This window comes from Leptodactylus fuscus, chromosome 3 (assembly GCF_031893055.1).
Source record: "Leptodactylus fuscus isolate aLepFus1 chromosome 3, aLepFus1.hap2, whole genome shotgun sequence".
NCBI lineage: Eukaryota > Metazoa > Chordata > Amphibia > Anura > Leptodactylidae > Leptodactylus > Leptodactylus fuscus.
In genome coordinates, this window is record NC_134267.1 from 89,706,580 (window position 1) to 89,724,150 (window position 17,571).

The window sequence follows — 17,571 nt, forward strand, 5'->3', positions numbered from 1 at the left end:
CACATATTCCACACAAGTAGAGGTTCAATAATCTTCCTACACCTCATAGACATGGACTGAATAGGGTTAATATGTAATATATAGTGGAAAGGACACATATTCCACACAAGTAGAGGTTCAATAATCTTCCTACACCTCATAGACATGGACTGAATAGGGTTAATATGTAATATATAGTGGAAATAACACATATTCCACACAAGTAGAGGTTCAATAATCTTCCTACACCTCATAGACATGGACTGAATAGGGTTAATATGTAATATATAGTGGAAATAACACATATTCCACAAATATGTAGATGTTCAATAATCTTCCTACACCTCATAGACATGGACTGAATAGGGTTAATATGTAGCATATAGTGGAAATAACACATATTCCACAAATATGTAGATAGTAGATATTTAATAATCGTCCTCCACCTGATAAATGTGGAGTGAACACAAATAACATATAGTGTACTGTCACGGGATGGTTAGAGTCTATACTATAGGCAATGTGTAATATATATTTCATGTGGAATGTATTCTCTAACCTGTTATATACATCAATGTGTAGTTGGCTGATTAGGGTCTAGTGTGTTAGCACATTGTATGCAAATACCTCTAACTAGTGAGGACCAGTGAGGACAATGGGTGGAGATAATCTGATCAGTGTCTCCAAGAAGATGTTGGATGGTGCATTGTCCATAGTAGACAGGGAGTCTGCTCTCCTTGGTATAGGTGAGGGGGGAAGGATCTGTGACTCAGCCCTTCCCACCCACAGATATAGGTGTAACAGTCTTAGTATATAGTTGTAGCTAGCAGTTAGTATGGGTTAGCCGGCCTGTGCACAGCTCTGTAGAGAGCCAGGATTTAGTTACAGGACCAAGGAGCCAAAGCTATCATTGGATTGTGACTTCTGTGGACTTATTGTTATTACGGTTGATGTGACCGCCGCCGGCTACTAACCTTGTGGATTACAATAAATTGCTGTTGTCTCCCGACCTCTTGCGTCCGTGTTGATTCAAAAGACCATCCGGAGGAAGACGTATACCTTTGCTCCGTGACAACTGGTTGGCAGCGGTGGGATCAACAGCGGACAGCGAGATGGACTACAGCAGCTCAGCGATTAATGGAGCCACAACCTCAGAATACAGGAACTGGACTATGGCAAGTCTACAAGTAAGGGCCCGGGAACTAAACCTGAGTTACCAGGGAAGAACGAAAGAGCAACTGATCGAGGCACTGGAGGAGATGACCCTGCAAAGCGACCATGAGGAGGGCTGCCCCCAGGAGACAGTAGAGATACGGGAGTGGCAGGTACAGACCCAAAAGAGCAGATGGGTTGTTTTGTATGAGGAGGAATTGGCAGTGCTGGGGCTAGGAACAACTGCAGAGCAAAGGAGTAGAGCATTACAGAGGGCTCAGGAAACGGAGAAGGAGGAACAGAGAATGGTGCATGAAAAGGAAAGAATGGCACATGAAATGCGAATGACTGAGATAACTACGCGGAATTATAATCAAACGTCGACCCCCAGCCCAACAGTGAGAGAACCACAATATGTGTCCCATAAACACTTCAAGACCTTTGATGAAGCGGCTGGGGATGTTGATGGATATTTTCAGGACTTCGAACACCAGTGCCACCTGATGGAAGTCCCAGAGAAGGATTGGGTCCGGTATCTGGTGGGGCACCTACGAGATGGGGCTGCGGAAGCTCTCAGAGCCATGGACCCTAGTGATCAGCGGGACTATGAGGCCATTAAAAGAGCGGTGCAGAAGTATTATGCAGTCACTCCAGAGACCTACCGAGTTCAGTTCCGCTCTTTGTCTTACAATGGGGGAAGCTCCTTCCACATGTTCGCCCACAAGTTGAAGCAAGCATGCAAGCGCTGGCTAGAAGGAGAGGAGGCTGTCACAGTCGATAAGATCCTCCAAGTCATACTTAAGGAACAGTTCTTTTCCCAGTGCCCCGCTGAGATTCGTGAGTGGGTGCTGGAACGGAACCCAGCCACAGTTGAGCAAGCTGCTTCCCTTGCAGATGAGGGCCTGACAATCAAGCCGCAGTGGAAGAGGTTGTTTGCAGAGGAGCGGAAAAATACCACAATCCCCCAGACACCCTTCATCCAGCCACCCACCTTTCGTGCCCGGCCTCAGGATTACAATTCCCCCTCTACCCCTGCCCCAGCCCATCGGCCTCCAGCTATGAACAACCCTGTCCCTAGACAACGACCTACTGGAAGAATGCTAGAGCGCAGATGTTTTGGGTGCGGGCGGCCTGGACATTTGCAAGCTAGTTGCCCTGTTAACATGGGGGCACGGGCCACCGTGGCATCCCGGCCTATTCACTACCTGGGAACCACCCCTAGGACAGAAAGTGTGGCCCCATTTCCAGATGACCCCATGAATGACCCATCTGTTCCACCTCCAGGGGTCTATGGGATTCAGCCTTCCGCCACACATCCCGCAAACCTTCAGCGGAAGCACTTTCAGGAGGTCCTACTGGATGGCCGAACAGTTGTTGGATTCCGGGACTCGGGAGCTTTCCTAACGGTAGCGGACCCCCGAGTGGTTCGACCCGAGGCCCTAGAGGAGGGCCCTGGCCTTTCTATCGAGTTGGCAGGAGGTACTCGGAAACGTATTCCTAAAGCTACCGTGGAACTCGACTATGGTTATGGACCAAAACGATGCACAATTGGTGTGATGAGCGGGCTGCCGGCCGATGTTCTGTTAGGCAACGATGTTGGAAATCTACAGTGCCACTTTGTGGGAGCAGTGACCCGAAGCCAAGCTCAGAGAGACGCCAACATGGATCCACCGGATTTTCTGCCAGATGCCAGCCCTTCAACCCTACAACTTTACCATTCAGTACCGCCGAGGGAACCAACACCAGAACGCGGATGGGTTATCCCGGCAGGAGGACATATGAGCTATAGAGACTGATGTGCATTCCCCAATTTACCTGTGTAGGCCAATTGTGTCATGCACATGTTTTGAGAGGGGGAGGGGTTGTCACGGGATGGTTAGAGTCTATACTATAGGCAATGTGTAATATATATTTCATGTGGAATGTATTCTCTAACCTGTTATATACATCAATGTGTAGTTGGCTGATTAGGGTCTAGTGTGTTAGCACATTGTATGCAAATACCTCTAACTAGTGAGGACCAGTGAGGACAATGGGTGGAGATAATCTGATCAGTGTCTCCAAGAAGATGTTGGATGGTGCATTGTCCATAGTAGACAGGGAGTCTGCTCTCCTTGGTATAGGTGAGGGGGGAAGGATCTGTGACTCAGCCCTTCCCACCCACAGATATAGGTGTAACAGTCTTAGTATATAGTTGTAGCTAGCAGTTAGTATGGGTTAGCCGGCCTGTGCACAGCTCTGTAGAGAGCCAGGATTTAGTTACAGGACCAAGGAGCCAAAGCTATCATTGGATTGTGACTTCTGTGGACTTATTGTTATTACGGTTGATGTGACCACCGCCGGCTACTAACCTTGTGGATTACAATAAATTGCTGTTGTCTCCCGACCTCTTGCGTCCGTGTTGATTCAAAAGACCATCCGGAGGAAGACGTATACCTTTGCTCCGTGACATGTACAGTGGAGAGAACACACAATTTTCTATAAGTAGATACATATGGAATTTGCTTGCTAGACAGGGAATGCACAGTATGTAGTACATAGTGTAGTGATTGGTAACGCTAGGTTCACACCTGCGTTCAGCCTTCCGTTCTGTGCTTTCCGTCTTCTGCATGCCAGAAGACGCAAAGCACAGACCGGGTCTGGCGGTGAGCGTTTTATGCTCTCCGCCGCAAAACTGGATTTTTTAATCCGGACACAGAGTACTGCATGTCCGACTCTGTGTCCGGATTATAAAACCCGGTTTCGCGGCGGAGAGTGCAAAACGCTCACTGCCGCTCACGGCCGGACAGCTTTCTCACCCATTCAAATGAAAGAGTCCTGCAGGTTTCCGTCTCCTGCTCTGTTTTATGCAGGAAACGGAAACCTGCAGAACGGAGACCACAACGCAGATGTGAACGAGCCCTAGATAGTATACGGGGGTGTCTAGGTCTAGCACTATAGCTTTGCAAGGTTGAAGCCCTAGATTCAAATCCAGCCAAGGACAATATCTGCCAGCAGTTACCTCTGGGTACTCTGGTTTCCTCGCACACTCCAAAGACATACTTATAGAGAACTTAGATTGTAAGTCCTACTTAGGACAGTGTTGCCGATATCTCTGTAAAGTACTGTAAAATATGTTTAGCTAGTAAGCAGGCAAAATAATTAAAAATTAAATTTACTTTGATTTATCAGGAGGATACTGCATCATGGAGCCATGGGCTTCTTTGCCCCCTCTTTCGTCTCCTGATCTCAGTGGTACTTTACCTGTGCTATAGGGACTGGCTGATTATAGTAAAACAGGGGCTGGAACCACTAGATCTATGATAGTGGTTCCCCAACACCCCTTTAAGGGAGTCCATGACTTTATAAAGGTACAGGAAACATATTAAATAGACTCTTAAGGGAGTTAAAATTGAAAACCTTACTTGATCAGGTGGATTATTGATGGTGGACTTGGGGGTACCAGCCTGTATACAAATCCTGGGTTTCTCCATCCCTTTCTAATCGCATACGTAATTTACCTGTGATGTGAATGCTGACTTTAGCTACAATAGCACAGGTTAATTGCCAGCGAGGTTAGGAGTCTGTAATACAAATGCCAGTATTTTTCAAAACATTGGATTAGTGATCAGACCCTAGGGGATCTAATTCTTACAATTAAGAAAAATAAATAAAAATTATACATATATCCTACTAATCCTACTAATATTATAAAGAAAGTTGGTATGTTTGTGTGTTTGGATGTTTGTTCCTCAATCATGTAAAAACAGCTGAAAGGATTTGAATGAAATTTGGCACATAGATAGTATGTAACCTCAATTGAAATATAGGCTACTTTTTATCCCAGTAAATGCCATGGCTTCATGTATGTTATGAATTTATGTTCACATACTGTATTACACTGCACTTATCTCACCTTCTGAGAAAGCCAGGGCTGTTATCTCTCTGTGTAAACACACACTAACCCTTAGTGTGTATATATATTTGCATATTATCTCATCTGCTCCAGAAGTCAACAGAGATCTCCTCAAGTGCAGCTGAGGAGGATCATTGACACCAACAACACGCTCATTGTATGGCATCCCAGCGAGCTGCTGAGATGCCGGAAGAATCACAGGCACAGTGCAAGAAACAAGTTCAGCGGCAGGCCAGCTTGAGAGCTGCCAAAACGCCGGAGCATGCGGACCATCAATGCCAACAACACGCTGATTATATGGTGTCCCAGCGAGCTGCTGAGATGCCAGAACAATCAAGGGCACAGCACGAGGAACGAGTTCAGCAGCAGGCCAGCTTGACAGCTGTCGAAACCCTGCAGCAGGGTCAGCAGCAGGACAGCTTGCGAGCTGCCAAAATGCCGGAGAAGGCAAACCATCGACAGCAGCAATTTGCTGAATATAGGCGGATCATCAACGCCAACAACCCGCAGACGAAGTGGCGGGCAGAAGCTAGTATTATATAGATTAAAAATTCAAGACAGCACAGCAAAAGCACTATAGGTGCCAATCCAAAAGAGGGTGGCTCCCTCTGGTATATAGAAAAACTAAACTGCAGCATTCCAAAATATCCAAAAAATGTCAGTGGGTTTATTTCAAGGCGACATTTCGGTTCACATCCAGAAAAGTTCTTGAGAAAGGTTCTGGATGCGAACCGAAACGTTGCCATAAAATAAGTCCACTGGCATTTTATTGGATATTTTGCCATTTTATCTATCTATCTATCTATCTATCTATCTATCTATCTATCTATCTATCTATCTATCTATCTATCTATCTATATTAAAAAGAAATAAAAATTCAAATCACCCCAAATTCCACACCATTCTGAATGTTTTTTCCCATACTTCAAACAGTATATTAGAAAGTACAATTTGTCCCACAAAAATTATGTTCTCATATGGCTCTGTGAAAAGTTATGATGTTTGGAAGGCGGAAAGTCAAAAATGAAAAGTGAAAAATGGTGGGAAGGGGTTAATGTTTTGCACCTAATGCATCTTTGTACAAAAGTGACTTCAAATGTGGGAGGTGGTTAAGGTAGAGCACATATACAACACAATCGCAAAAAAAGTATTGTCACTCAACCAGCTAGTGGAACCGCAAAAAACAGAGTATGAAATATAGGCTGCATGGAAAAACCCTAGCTATTTTCCATTTTTAACCATGTTTTGGATCCTTGTATGTGTCTTTTTTTAATCACTATGAAGTAAAGGTTATTTTTCATATATGGCATGCTTCTTGCGTTTTGACCAGAGCCCATATACACACCTAATTCACTTTATACAAATTTTCAAAAAGTAGCAACATTTTAGAGCACACATACTGTTCTAAATGATTTAAAAAGTACAACAAACTTGTGGAGCACAAATTGGAGTATAAATCGTGATAAATATATGAACCAGCATGTAACATTTTGACAAATTTGTTACATTAAAGCTAAAGTGGGAAAAAAAACAGAAAAAAAGTAGCTTTAAAAATCCCTTCATTATAAGTCACCACGAGTGATATATTTGAGGCAGCCTTAAGTTGGGTTCAGATGGAGTTTTTTGGTCCGGATTTTGACGCAGAATTCGCCTCCCATTGAAATCAATGAGTTCCTTTCCACTCGCGAAAAAATGAAGAGACATGCCTTTTTCCGCCTTGAGACACTCCCCATGACTAGGTCCATTCATTTGAGCCTAATTTGGAGTGGAATTCCGCTACTGGATGCTGGTGCACTTTATGCACTACACCGGCATCCAGTCGCAGGTAGCCATCTTTTGGACCGGATTCTGAGGCGGCCTCTGCCTCAAAATCCAGAACAAAAAACTGATTTAACCTGGCCTTAGGGTATGTTCACACGGCGGAAAATGGATTCCGCATGTGAACATACAGTGCGGCTAGCCGCGACGGAATGCCGTTGCAGTGCACCCGCATCCCGTCACGGCATTCCACTTCGGTTTAGGGCCAAATGAATGGGCCTAATTGGGAGAGAGTCTCGCGCCGCAGATGTCGGAATCCGCGGGAAGAAAGGGCATGTCCCTTCTTTTTTCCGCTACTAGCTAGCAGAAAAAAGAAGCAAGCGGCTCCCATTGAAGTAAAAAACTTTGCGTGAACTAGACCTTATAGGGGTTGTTCAGGATAAATTCTAATCCCTACACTAATCTACACACCCTCCCCCTGCCTACTTTCTAAATGACATAATCTATCAAATATGTATATTTACCCATATCCCTGGGGCGGTCATGTGAAATATGAGCCACATGTGGCTCCAAAGCTGAATAACAGAGGCATATTTGGTAGAATCACTTCTACAAGGTACTGAGTTTATGAGATTATATAACCAACTGCCAAAAGACTCCCTTTAAAAAGATGGGGGGAAGATAGATGGTGACCCAAAACTTTTGGAGACATTTTTTTTAATTGAATTGATGGCTTTATACCAGGTCCCGACATCCGCCATAACAGTACGCAATTATTAAGTGTTTAAAATTTATTAAGTGTGTAAATTAAACTATATAAATTTGGTATCCTCGGAATCATACTAACCTAGAGTATACAGCTGACGTGTCATTTTGGCTGCAGAGTGAACGCCGTAAAAACTAAACCCGTAAGGGTGAAGCTTCCCAGTATATTGGACAGAATAATAAATAGTACCATTATGAAGAACAGTCAAGAACGAAAATCGTAAGAATCATCCATCGGGAAGGGGTTAACATGTTTGTAAACCACTCTTAAGCAAAGATCGAGTACTTAAAGAAATGTGTATGCTCACAATGCTTAGCTAGTCATTGTGAAATACCAAAGATACTGTAGTTTTCAGGTAGGAGAAAATGATAGGTTTGTCAAAGCCTGAAGCTAGGGAAGGTATACTCAATAAACAAGATCATGTGTACTGCTCTGCTATCTAACAAACAATGGCACGACTATAATTACCACAAGCAGAGGAACAAGAATCCTCATATCCTTTTATACAGTTGGGCTGTTGCCTAATAGTCTTTTAACAGGCCATTTGATTTTACAAATATAATGCTGATCCTGTTGTATAATAGGTAGAATGAAAAAGACATAAACGTGATGAAAAGAGGAAAGTGGGAGATATGAGCTTACCATTAAGTGTAGCCCATGTATGGCAATTACTTGCAGTACACATAAACTGATTTAGGCTAAGGGCTCATGTAGCAGGCTGCAGCAAAAAAGCACTGTGGGAAAAACCACGGCTGTAGTGCCGGTTTCTTCTACAGATTTCTACAGATGGTTTCTTCCATTATACCTATAAGGGAACCGCCAGCATTTCATAGGTATAATTGACATGTTGTGATTTCCAAAACTGTGACGGTTTTGGATATCGCAGCGTTTCTGCTACATGTATTTTTCAGCAATGTGTGAATGGGATTCGCTAGGATCTCATCCACTTTGCAGTGACTGTAAAACATTATGTGAGCCACATAAAAGGAGCATCAGCACTTGTATTCTGAAACAGACAGAGTCTGGAGACTCCGTGGAGAGCAACATCCTTCAGCATGACCGGTTTGGTAGTGGGTCAGTAATGGTGTCGGGTGACATTTCTTTGGAGGGCCACACAGCCCTCCATGTGTTAGCCAGAGGTAACCTAAATGCCATTAGGTACCGAGATGAGATCCTCAGACCCCTTGTGAGACCATATGCTGGTGCGGTTGGTCCTGGGTTCCTCCTAATGCAGTACAATGCCAGACCTCATGTGGCTGGAGTGTGTCAGCAGTTCCTGCAAGATGAAGGCATTGAAGCTATGGACTGGCACGCCCATTCCCCAGACCTGAATCCGAATGAGCACATCTGGGACATCATGTCTCGCTCCATCCAACAGACTGTCCAGTCTGTTGCACCACAGACTGTCCAGGAATTGGCAGATGCTTTATCCAGGTCTGGGAGGAGATCTCTCAGGAGACCATCCACAACCTCATCAGGAGTATGCCCAGGCGTTGTAGGGAGATCATACAGGCACATAGATGCCACACACACTACTGAGCCTCATTTTGACATGTTTTAGGACATTACATACAAAGTTGGATCAGCCTGTAGTGTGTTTTTCCATTTTAATTTTGGGGGTGACTACAAATCCATTCCTCCATTGATTTATAAATTTGATTTCCATTGATGATTTTTGTGTGATTTTGTTGTCATCACATTCAACTTTGTACAGAACAAAGTATTCAATGAGAATATTTCAATTATTCATTCATTTATTCAATTATCTAAAACTCGTGTATTCCGGCACTTCTTTTTGTCCAAAAAATACAGTAAATACTGAATGTGTTCAGCTTATACCTTTACTTGCTTGTGAAACCCAGATGACTTTAACATAGTTGAGTACTCCTGGCCTATTGGCCTCAGCAGTCCATCATGCCTTGTGGACCAGCTTGGTAAAAACTGATGACAACTTATCGCTTTGAAGACAACTGATACATTTTTGCATCAGTTTTGGCATCAGTTGTAATGATTTAAGAGACAACAAAAACTGATATTGATACAACTAATATAATGTGAATGTACCCTAAGTCAGTTTATTGACTGTGAAAAAGCAACATTATTAGTTTGTCCAGTGTTCAGTGCTTACAAGCATCTTATAGTAAAACTTATTGAATTTCCTTCTAGAAATCTGTATTTTCGCATTTGCTTGGTAAGCTTTCTGCTATGTTACAGGGGTTTATCACAAATAAACTTGAGCCTCAGAAATGAGAGGGGTATCAAACAAGTAAAACTGCAATGGTTCCCTATGGAGCACTAACCAGAGCTGATATTTGGTGTGTTGAGTGTATTCATTAATTTTAGCCTTTTATGAGTTGAGATATTTAAGAAATATAATAAATGGTTAGAAAAAATGTAATAAGAGATAAAAGTACAATAGCTTCTCAACAACTACAGTGGAAATGGTGTAAGTCATTTGAGAACACGTGATAAAGTACATGTTAGAAACTAACAGGCCATAGTATAAGAAGAGAAATAAAGAGCACATGATAACGGAATGATTCAGTGATTTTATGTTTGGTGTATGGTTTATGGATATTTATTAATGCAATTTTTGACCCAATAGAGCTGATTTATTAAGTTAGGAGCTTTGTACAATGAATCTTAATCACTTTGTGTGTCAGAATTATTTAGAGGTTTCAGCATCATGGGTAGTCCTGTGGAAGTTGCAGGAGTATTGTGCATAAGCACGTGACAAAAACTCGACTTTTTTATGTCTAGCAGACCAGAAAACTTTGGTACAAGGATTGCTCCACAAATAAGTGTTTCACTTGCACTATCATTGTCCAATATAGGCTTCAGTATTCCTTAACTGACCATTCATGACTAAAGTCTAATATTACTTTATTTTTATTTTTTTTGTTATGTAGATTGTGAGCCCCATATAGTAATCACAATGTCACAATGTACATTTTTCCCTATTAATATGTCTTTTGTAAGCCAATGGCTGGTCAGGTAATGGAGGGGAAGTACATCTCACCTAGACTACTAAGGTCAGGTAATGGAGGGGAAGTACATCTCACCTAGACTACTAAGGTCAGGTAATGGAGGGGAAGTACATCTCACCCAGACTACTAAGGTGGGTGAGATGAGAAAACTCCAGAAAGAATGTTTCTCATCATCATCATCATCTCATCATCAGATAACCATTGTTGCTGAGGATTATTTCCAAGTTCCGGTTACTGGGCTGGATTTTTAGGAATGGCAGGTAGGTTGGCAGTGGGACCTGTCATTCCACCCCCCTCCAGTCCACACTTTGGGGATGTTCCGGCAGCGACTCAGCTGCAGAGAGTCTGCTCATCAAGGAGGCTTAAGAAGCCAGCTCCAGCAGCAGACTGGGGGCAGAGCTTGGCTGGAGAGCCAAAGAAAGAGGTCATATTTTTGGAGCTGTGTTCTGAATGATTCTACTGGCTTTTGATTTCTGTTATTCTAGGTGAGTTAACCTATTCTATGTTTAGTTAGAGCCTAGCCGGGCAGGTATTTATTTTTGTATTGTTTCCTTTTGTTGCTGCACTGTTTTGTTTTGAGTGAAAATAAATTCTACCTTTGTTTTGGGCTAAAGAATCTGGACTTTTGTGTCTATGCCACCCCAGACCCTGACACTTTGAAGTACGGTATGGAAATCCACGCAAACACAGGGAGAACATACAAACTCCTTGCAGATGTTTTTTTTTGCCCTTGGCAGGTTTCGAACCAAGGACTCCAGGGCTGCAAGGCTGCAGTGCTAACCACTGAGTCACCGTGTGGCCCCTGACTAAAGTCTAATATTACTGAACATGGCCATGTTTGCCCTAAGCTTTATAGCAGGACGATCCTGGAGATATGACTCCTGAAAATGTACAAATAAATTGACAACTAGACATAGCTATTTCCCTTGTCAATAGGGAGTTATAAGAAAATATTTTTCATAATTGTTATTTCATGGGAAGTATTTTACCAAACCAGACAGGTCACGAGAAGTATAGATTTTATACGGGTCTGTAAGGGTCTGTTAATGATTGACATGGATTACAATTACTGACACACTCCAGGATGAATCCTCTGATGTTTTTGTCTACGCAACACAATACACTGGCCCAGATTTACTGTGTCTGTGTGAATTGTAGGCAATGAACTTCGACTTTTTTAAAATTTATCACACCTATTTTGTTTAGTGTTCCTAAATGATATCTCTAGTGCATATTTAGACTGGCTAGTCTAGTTAATACCATCTAATTATTGGCTTGGTTTATGTCCACAAAAACTGTCGATATGCGCCAAAAAATGTCAACACGTGCCAAATACTGTATGTATCAAAAAAATATTGTCCACATAAAACTTTATCTAATACACACATCAAAGATGTCAGCTTCATAGATGCGTTTAAATGATTACCAAATGGGGTATTTATTTTATCATAGTAAATGTGGGACACTTGATTCTATATGGTAAGTTTTAGTCTTGGGGTAATTTCAGAAGTGACATATTTTTCTGCTGTAGGGTTTACAAAATTTACATGCTGCAGATTACACTGATAAGCAATTTTTCAACTTTTTTTCTGTTGTTTTCAAATGAACAGGTGTATCTGAATGGATTTTTTTCCGCAGATTCTGAAAATGATCTTCAAATTTCCGTATCACGTCAGGTTTTTTCAAAAATGATGGAAATGTGAAAATTGAAAACAACGTAATATTTTAATGACATTGCTATATGACAACGTTTGTAAAGTGTAACAATGTTCTCCGGAGGGATCAGTGGCGTAACTAGGAATGGCGGGGCCCCGTGGCGAACTTTTGACATGGGCCCCCCCCATCCCAACTGACACCGAAGACCTCGAAGACCTCGACCGACCCCCTCCTCCGCACTCCTCCCTTACTGGCCCCTGCACACAGTATTATGTCCCTTACTGGCCCCTGCACACAGTATTATGTCCCTTACTGGCCCCTGCACACAGTATTATCCCCCATAGTGACCACTGCACACAGTATTAACCCCAATAGTGTCCCCTGCACACAGTATTAACCCCAATAGTGTCCCCTGCACACAGAATTAACCCCAATAGTGTCCCCTGCACACAGAATTAACCCCAAGTGTCCCCTGCACACAGTATTAACCCCAATAGTGTCCCCTGCACACAGAATTAACCCCAATAGTGTCCCCTGCACACAGAATTAACCCCAATAGTGTCCCCTGCACACAGAATTAACCCCAATAGTGTCCCCTGCACACAGAATTAACCCCAATAGTGTCCCCTGCACACAGTATTAACCCCAATAGTGTCCCCTGCACACAGAATTAACCCCAATAGTGTCCCCTGCACACACAGTATTATCCCCAATAGTGTCCCCTGCACACAGAATTAACCCCAATAGTGTCCCCTGCACACAGAATTAACCCCAATAGTGTCCCCTGCACACAGTATTAACCCCAATAGTGCCCCCTGCACACAGTATTAACCCCAATAGTGTCCCCTGCACACACTATTAACCCCAATAGTGTCCCCTGCACACAGTATTAACCCCAATAGTGGCCCCTACACACAGTATTAACCCCAATAGTGGCCCCTGCACACACTATTAACCCCAATAGTGTCCCCTGCACACAGTATTAACCCCAATAGTGGCCCCTACACACAGTATTAACCCCAATAGTGTCCCCTGCACACACTATTAACCCCAATAGTGTCCCTCTGTGGACACCCATAAACAATTATTATACTCTGGGGTCTTTTCAGACCCCAGAGTATAATAATCGGAGACCCGGGGAATAAAAACATTTAAAAAAAAAACACTGTTGCTTCTTACCTGTTCCCCGACTCCTGTGCTGTGCTGTCCTCCTGTGCTGACCAGCGCTCGTGTCCTTCGTTAATGACGTCGGACGTCACATGACCCGGGAAGCATGCCGGGTTCATGTGACGTCAGAGACGTCAGACAACAGTAGGACGGAGGCCTGGCAGGATCGTGGAGAGGTAAGTAACAGTTTTTTATGTTTCTTACCTCTCCGGTCCGCTGATCATTATACTCGGGGGTCTGCAAAGACCCCCGAGTATAATGATAGCCTTTGTGGGGCCCACGGTGTCACTTGCCGATCCCGGCCCAGCCAGGATCGGCAAGTGAATAGGGCCCGTAACAGCCTATTAAAAAAAAATCCACAGCGGTAGCGGCTGTCACCGGGCCCCCTAATGGCCCGGGCCCTGTGACAGCCGCCTCCGCTGCCTCTACGATAGTTACGCCCCTGGGAGGGATGGAATGATTGTGTAAGGAATAGATAAACATAAATACATATTTAAAAGCAAACATACCAAACATACCTAACATACTGTCCGGTTGGTACGTCCCATCACTTATATCACCGTCTGGTGTCTGTTGAGGGCTTGACATTGGACGGGGATGGCACAGGGATGTATTCGCTATGGGGCACTGGTCTTATGGCAGATGGGATATTGGGATATACAATGTTACATTTACTGGTTCTGGTATGGCCCACAATTTTCACTGTGCAGAAATAGCAGTCGTCAATGTGATTTTTTGCCTCACGCCACACCATGGGTACACCGAATGGCATTGATGCCCTTTTTCCACTTTTCCAGTTCCTCAACCCCTCCACACATGCACAGCACACTTTGTGAGGCGACCAAACTTTGTCCTGATCTGCTAGTTTAATCCCGAAGTATTGGAAATAAGCATTTTTCACGAAAGGCGTAATATTTTGCCTTTGTTTTTTTCCTGTCATATAACAGCCACATATGTAGCAGAATACGTCTGGATGATTAACACAACCACGTGAAGCCATTGCACACACCAGAAAGAAACAACCGAACGCGACCAGTCCCTTCTTCGCACTGACTAGATCTCCCCAGAATGGCGCCACGTGACCAATAGAAAGAAGGGAGTGATGGCGTGAGGTATGAGTCATACTGCCGTGCCAAGATAACATTCTCTTATTCTCCGCTTTTGTTAGTGCAGCAAATCATGACGTCATACAGATAAGTAAGTTGCATTTCCATTGTTGTATTTATTCAAACAAGTTTTGCGGAAACTTATACAATCAAAAGTTCACAGAGTGCCGACAAAGCCTTGATCGACTCAAACAAGATATTAAGCACTATATACCAAAAAATAATAATATATAAAACTTAATAAAAGACAATTACGCGTCTTCTGACAGACCTTATTCAGAATATTTTACATTATTTTATTTTTTTTTGCATAAAAATTTTTTATTTACAATATTCTGAATAAAGTCTGTCAGATGATGTGTAATTGTCTTTTATTAAGTTTTATATACACTATATACCAAAAAATTTTTTTTGGTATAGAGTGCTTAATATCTTGTTTGAGTATGTATTTATGTTTATCTATCCCTTACACAATCATTCCGTCCCGCCAGATAAGATTTTCACAAGATACAAAAGTTGTCATATATCAATGTGATTAAAAAATTATGTTTTTTTTAATTTTCACATTTCCATCATTTGTGAAAAAACCTGTCGTGATACGGAATTTTGAAGGTCATTTTCGGAATCTGGGCAAAAAAAACATTGATACACCTATTCATTTCAAAACAACAAAACCTTGCGTATCAGTGTTATTGTGTACATCTGCCTTAAATTTAGGCCTTTGCAACATGGATCAAGCTGTGGACTCCAGTGCATGTGACTGGGGTCTGTATAACTTGAATTACACTGTAATATAATGAGGATTTGAGGGAAGATTGTGCCAGAATAAAGAAAGCTGGTGTGAGTTTTAATGAATATGTCAGGTAAAGGTGTCCCCACCTCAGCCCACCCCTCTCTCTTCCCCGTTCTGCCCACATTTACACAATATGGTGTGTTCACTACAATACTATCCCTCTACACCAGAAAACTGATTTATAAATTTCCCTATTTGTGTTTGGAATCTGCTCTCAAAATGTTCAACTAACCTGTTGCATCAGCACATACCTCTTGAGTTCCCATCTTTCACTATCCATATTCACTCACTTCTCCTTATTTTGCTCTGACGTTTTACCGCTGCTTTCATCTGACAGTAAAAGATATATAATTGTTGGCAGAAAGTGTAGAAAGCACTGGAATGGATCAGTCGTGGTTACTCCAGAAGGCATAGTAACAGGTTAGATTAGAATGAATGGATATATGTTCAGTAAATGATAGCTAATCAATATATTGTCAATGATTACAGTTAGTAGAGCAAGCTAACAGCAAGTAACTCAGCGTTTCCTATAGAATTTTCTGTAACAGTTCAGAAGTTTACACACCTTTACCTTAAAAGAGGTCAACTATGCATACAACCTCTCCATTGAAAAATCCTATGACATTCCTGCGTAAACGATCTGTCCTTAGAACATGTGTATGTTACAGATTACATAGTGATTTAACAGTCATATTTCACTATATGCATTGCACATATCAGAAACTACTGACTGTGATAACTGGTACAGAGCAGTTGGCAGGTTAGATATTACAGCAATACACAGTAACTAATAAGATCTTCCAGAATATAAACTAATTAACCACTTCTAATTGGACTGACAAGTGTCATGTAAATGAACATTGTCCCTTCTGTAGCCATGGGCACTCCTAAATTTGAACAGAATTCATATTAAGGTAAGGACTCTGTGTGCTCTGTCATTTTACATATACTATATTCTATAAGTAGCTTTACTGTGTCTAGGCACCTTCTGTGTATCTTCTTCCTTATGCCAGTTCAGTATCTTCAGTGTGGATGTTGCCCACTCACTAAACTATTAAATAATACTACTAAGACAATTCTGTTCCTGCAATTAAATTTACATTTTAGAATTCTCATACAACCACTCAAAAAGATAAAGATGTAGATGTACTATTAACATACACAAATAGAATATTTTGACATCAATAGAATACTTTATCCTCTTAAAGGGAGTCTGTGAAGTAGGAAAATTAGTAACAGACTAATGACAGTACCTTGTAGGGCTGCTGTTACACTTTCCAAAGATGACTTTCTTATCCTGCATTGCAGGTCCACTCTCTGCTTTTGATAACCACTTCCAACCCAGTTCTTACCCCATTTCTTAAGTGACATCATCCACTTTGTCACACTTTGTTTGTAGTTGGAGGCATTTATCTAGAGCAGGGGTGCCCAATACGTCGATCGCGATCTACTGGTAGATCGCAAAGGACGTATGGGTCGATCGCGGGAAGCAGGGCTTGTCTGCTTGTTCACAGTGCAGTGCAGGCTGAGAGTCATCTCCGGACACTGGCAGGCGGAGCTGCCGCAGCCCCAGCCTGCCAGTGTCCAGAGATAACTCTCAGCCTGCGCTGTGAACAAACAGACACCGGGGATCCCTGGGTGGCCACAGAACGCCGCTGTCTCCTGCTCTCATGATCCGCCCGGCCCTGCCCACCTGCCCGGCCCCACCCACAGACACGCCTGCCCCGCCCACAAGGCCATCCGGTCCTGCCCATAGGCCTGCCCCGGCCCCGCCCACAGGCCCGCCCCAGCCCCGCCCTAGTAGATCTTTTGCCTTGGTCAGCTAATAAAGTAGCTCACACGCTGAAAAAGTGTGAGCACCCCTGATCTAGAGCAAAGCCTTTGCAAGAGAAGAACTTCCCCTAAAGCCTCTTTCAGATAATTTACATAAGAATAAAATGTGGATTTTCATTACAATGGAACGGAAATGCAGAATAAAGCTACATTCACATTCAAAAGGTGCAAAACGGTCATGAAAATGTCCATTCACTGCTGTCTTGCACCCGTGGAGCACTTGTTTCTACAAATCCCCCATGGATTTTAGTAAATGGAGTTGGTCTGTAAAAATGGCCATAAATAGGACATGACATATTTTGATGGCCCATTACAAAGGTCATGTCAATAGACTCCATTCAAGTGAATTGAATGTAATGCTGCCTTGCAACGTCACACAGCCATTATTTACTGTGGTGTGAATATAGCCTAAGAAAGGCCTCTTTGTAAAGTGTAAAAGCAGCCTTACTAGGTACTGTGATTAGTTTTATGCAGCTTTT

The 17,571-nt window shown here is 42.7% G+C and overlaps 1 protein-coding gene across 1 annotated transcript in view; it reads right to left on the bottom strand.

The window, feature by feature from the left end:
- The window catches only part of PDE7B (phosphodiesterase 7B), a 310,274-nt gene that overhangs the window by 84,691 nt on the left and 208,012 nt on the right, over positions 1-17,571 (bottom strand). The gene's annotated exons all lie outside the window — the stretch shown is intronic.